General features: G+C 36.9%; 1 non-coding gene across 1 annotated transcript; it reads left to right on the forward strand.

The window, feature by feature from the left end:
* The first annotated feature begins 4,787 nt into the window (after positions 1 to 4,787).
* On the forward strand, positions 4,788 to 4,934 carry LOC120864944. The gene has a single exon (XR_005721285.1). It is a non-coding gene; the product is annotated as a small nucleolar RNA SNORA79 (small nucleolar RNA).
* The last annotated feature ends 358 nt before the right edge of the window (positions 4,935 to 5,292 follow it).

Here is a 5,292-nt window from a genome sequence, read left to right on the forward strand (position 1 = left end):
TATTTTTCATTGGCTCAAGCTTTAATCTATTATATGTTTTATTTCCCAGTTTTACGGTATGATTTTATGGGGGTTGAGTGGATTCATGGTGTTCATTTCTATCTGTTATTATTTTATCTGGATTTGTAGATATTAAATTTATTGTAGTTGACACAAATAATATCACCTTATTCACCCAAATTTACCATTTCTTAGAATGGATTTGGGGCTTTGAGCAGAATAGGGAGACATATACGGAAATGACATATGGGATCACACAAGAGCAAAAGAAATTAGTGTTCCCTAACTTCCATGAAAATACAAGAGGGTTCCATCAAGGAAGGTTTTTCTTGAAAATGGGAACCTGGAATTTTTGACAGCAATTTACCACACAGTGGTTCGAGCACTGACTCTGAAGCCAGAGTGGTGTGGCTCAATTTACTCTTCTGTGAAATGGAGTATATAACAGTTATGTGAAGAAAAATAACAGCGTGAGAATGAAAGAGGTAGTATAAGTAGTGTTGAGAATAGTGGGGCACTCAATAAAATTAGACATTACTACTGGAGTGAAAATATTTTCTCACTTTTAGTAGTTTTTCATACCTTACATACATAAACAACACACAAAACCAAACTCTGGCTTTATGGTCCAATATATGTCCAAATTCACACAATCATTGCTCTGGATTCATGACCTCTCAACATAAAATTCTAGCTAAACAGTGCCATTTTCTTCTTCCATAACCAACTACAAATTCATTTATCAATTGCAGGCCGGAATCCCTATGAGACTCAAGTAAACTTTCACATTTTGAAGCTCACAGCCCACCTTCTCATCCTTGTCTGCTCTCTGAGAATGCTTTCAAACCAATCTCCTTTTCTGAAATACTAGAAAGGGACTCTTTATTAAATACCTTGGTTCCTATTTTCTTCTTTATAATGTGGCTACTCTTGCGATTTCTAGGAGCTCCCCAGTTCTTTATTCAGTGCAGAGATAGGCTGCCCTGAAATCTTTAATTACTGATCATACCATCCTCTTAATCTTCATTCCTTCTTGGTCTATTCACCCAAGGGTGACTTGTGTCTTCTGTCAAAGTCCCTATAGATGAAATTGCTTTCTCAGTTAACATATGTCTGTCTGTCCCCCAACCCACTGATTTAGGGGGAAAAAAACCCTCCTATTCTGCAAAGAATGCCACTTAGAAAGGTTGTTAATCACTACATGCTTGTTCTGAATTGTATTGTTCTGCATTGTATTATGCTGCTCCATTGTAAGCTCCACAGGGTAGAGTCTTTATTTGCCTTGCCCTGACTATTGTTCAGTGCAGTGCACACTGATGACACTATAGAAAAAACAAACAATGGCTTTTTCCACGTTTTTCCATTTTAATTGTCAAATGGGGTGGTATAAAAGCACAATTCACATGAGACTTGAGTACACAGCCTCTGAAATTGCTAAAATAAGCCACGTGAGCTTAGATGCCAAGTCTGTCTTTTTAAAAGAGTCATTTGCAACTCTTATCCATTTGTCATTATTGTTCCCTCAAAATGACCTGAAAATTAAACTTTCTATTTAAATGATTACAGGTACCCTCAACTCATTTGATTTAGCAGAGAACTTTCTGGGCACTGAACACAGTACCTGAATATACTTGGCACTGCCAAAATTGTGAAGACGAAAGGCAGTGTCTGTTACAGCCTTTTCACAAACTGACTCTATAAAAGGTACCATCTCTCGGTAAAGTTCACAACTAGCACCGCTGTCAACAGTCGACACATTTGAACCAGTGGGAAGTGATTAAAAAATAATAAAAATAAATAAATGCTAATCTCTCGTCAGAACACAGTTTACCTCATCTCGAGGAAATTCACACAAAGGCAAGCCTAGTTCAGACAGTTGCCAAGTATTTTTACTGCTTCTGCCTGACATTAGCTCCTGCAGCATATCTCAGAAGGGACTGTTTCTGTGCATCTCTGGATTCAATACCTTACTAAATAGAATGTTGATTGAATGGTCAAAGCTCTAGATGGACTCTAAGAAATGGCAATATTACAGAAGACAGACGTATAAATACCATAAATATAAAAGCAGATTCCAGGAAAATTGACTTATAAATGGACACCGCACAGGTCTCAATGCAAGGCTTCCCCAAAGTCTCACATATAAATACAGACAATTTAAAAATAAACTCATAAGGATACATCTTAGAAACTTTTATACAGCCTTAAGTGATAAGAAATGGTTTTTGATCTTCGCAGACAGAATTGTAGAGTACAAAGTTTTCCATATTTTTGTATCCTAAGAATTTCTCAGGGGACTTGTCAAAATGCAGATTCTCATGCCCAACACCATTGCTATTAACGCAGGTCTTTGAAGGGAGAATTCTGGGTATCTGTATTTTTATGAGTTTTCTCAGTTGATTCTGATGATCACAAAGTAAGTGCCAGAATGGTAAGATGGGAAAATGAAACTGGAAATATCAAGCACTCATCTCTTGTTTGGATCATTTGTATGCTGTCAGATACCTTCTTGTGGATCTTACATCAGTTGTTGTAGCATTTTGAACGTCTTTCTTCTCAAAAAGCAAAAGAAGGATCTAGAATGAATACTCTCTCTAAAGTACTTTTTATTTTTTTAACTCTAACATTCATTTTATGATTCCAATTAAGAAGATGAGCAGGTTTATGTTGTTTTTCTGATTTATCTTTACATATCTGAGAGCTTAAGTGAGACTGCTAAGAACAAAGCACACTGGCTTTGTTGTTTCTCTTGATACATATAACTCAAGGCTAATTTCCCCATTGCATGCCAATGTATTAACATTAACGGAGAAAAAGATTTCCTTGAGAAATTTGGATTATGAGGGTGTTTGGAAGGGGATAAGCAATAAGTAAAATTGTGTGACGCAAAGACTAAATTAGATTTTAGAAGAGTCTTCGAAGGCTCTTTAAACATCTATTCATGATGGTCACAAGCCCCCCGGAGAGTCAAATAAATTATCCTAAAGATTCTTTCATAAGATAATGGAGACTAATTTGAAGAAGTAAATAGTAATTGCAATATTAAGCAGTTCAAACTACCTTGATGGCTATTTTGGGAACTCCCCTTGCTGACAGATTTTTTTTTTTTGGTGCTAAGTCCTTTTGCCTCTTCCTTGAAAAAAGCATTTTACATAATTCGGCATTACCTATTTTATATATGTGGCATTTTGCTTAGCATTAAAGTAGTTTATTTGGAGAAGATCTTTTCCACACTATTCTGGGGAACAGGCTGCTACCCTCTTCAAGTAGCAGCAAAAGATGAAAGGAGGCTCGTTTAAATGTGGCTTCTCTTTAACAGCTTGTTGGGATGAGGAACAGAACAAGAGCGTAAACATTATTAAAATAGACTACAGTGCCAAATGCGAGGAAGCGCATGCCAGAAATTCTCCAAAAGTAGCATGGAACTGACAAAGAAGGCATACTCCAGTATTTACGCTCTTGCTTTACTACGACCTACCAGGGTTCATGCACCAGCCACGTGTTCTAAACTGTATGCTGTGGCTGCACCCCTTCCCTGCCCAACGGCTCTGCAGAGAAAACAACAGGTGTTTCTAGTCAAATAACCTCGTGGAACACAATCAGTAAAGACCCAAATGGGTCTAGTAGCCCACAGATTTGCTTTTAAGATTTTCTTCTATTAGTCTCCTTTGGTTTTCTGGTCTTTGGGAAACACACACACACAGGCACATTCACAGAAACATACACAAGGTTGTTTGTTCAAAACCTGCCCCCTCCCCCTCCCACCACCATTGTTTAACAGAATTCAGCAGTGTTCCCAACCTGACAACAACGGCTTAAGGTAACAAAGAATCGAGCAGACACATTCTGTGGCCCTCTTAATAATAATCCAAACACAGGGGTTTCTGATAATGCCGAGCACTTTAAATGTAACCACCCCCTCCCTTTGTAAAACACTAGCTGCTCTATGCCTGTACATGGACAGAGTTCAAATGCAGAACTGAGACAATAGCTAAGTCCTTGGGATTCTCTTTTGAATACTGTGTACAAGAGTGTGGCGAGCAGCACGGAAGCTGTTTCTGCTAAGCATGAATTTTAATCTGTACCCTCTGGCCTCTTGGAGGTCTGAAGGTTTTATACGGATGAGGCAGGAATTTACTCGTGCCTTGAAAAAAGATGATATTGTAGGCTGTTTTTCCTTGACAAGATATGTATGTGGTTCCTCCAAGGATACTAACCCTGCCTGACAGCTTGAGTCTTACGTTACCTAAACTGGTTTTCTGGTGGTTAATCCAATTCCAGGCATTAATTGGCAGTGGCTAAACATGACAGAGCTATTTTGGTTTTTGCTTTTTTACTATAGAATCTGGAAGACTTTAAAAAAAAATTCCTCAGGTTGCAAGATAGCTCATTATGAAATCGTCACTGAGATATAGGAAATTTTGTTCTCTGAGATTTTTTTTGGAATCACTGTCTCATTGTTAAGACTAAAGTCTTGGCTGTTCTAATTTTCCACATGCTTATCCATCATATCCCACTGCCAACTGTGGAAATACTGTTATGTAGTGACAATACCTTAAATAGATTTTAAGATTTTATAAGTTGGATCTAGCATACTTCTGGACACATAGTTGACATATGTTGAATGAATAGATACATATTTGTAATGGGAATAATATTAATGATTAATATTTTTTAATGCTTATTATGTGCCAGGCACTATGTTACATATCTTATTTGCCTTATTTCAACTAATCCTCAAAACACCCCTTTAGGTTAAATATTTTTTTGTAAAAAAATAGTTGACTTCATGGCTCTTTATCTCACTGCTTGATGTCTTAAGTAGTGGGATTTTAGTCCATCATATATCTAAGCTGACTTATTTTCATGCAGGGCACCATGGGGATAGACTGGCTGTCCATTAGGCCTTCTGATTTTTGTGAAGTCAAATAATTACAAAACAAAACAAAATAGCAGAATAAGTAATTTGCTCAAGATCATAATAAATCAGTAAGTAGGAAACTAGTCATGTGTTGCTACTTATTCATTACTTGCTTCATAAAGTACTATACAGATGGAAAGATAGCCATTTTTAAAATATTTTATTTTATAGTATAATATTCAGCAAAAGAGCAAGGTATACTATAATAGATAAATAATTGTTAAACACACACATAGGTACACATATGTATGTGTGTATTTGTTGTTTATTAACTACACTGTGTCCAACTCTTTTGCGACCCTATGGACTACTGCCTGACGGGCTCCTCTGTCCATGGGATTTCCCAGGTAAGAATATTGGAGTGGAAAAAA

Source organism: Oryx dammah, unplaced genomic scaffold (genome assembly GCF_014754425.2).
Source record: "Oryx dammah isolate SB20612 unplaced genomic scaffold, SCBI_Odam_1.1 HiC_scaffold_5, whole genome shotgun sequence".
NCBI classification, from domain to species: domain Eukaryota; kingdom Metazoa; phylum Chordata; class Mammalia; order Artiodactyla; family Bovidae; genus Oryx; species Oryx dammah.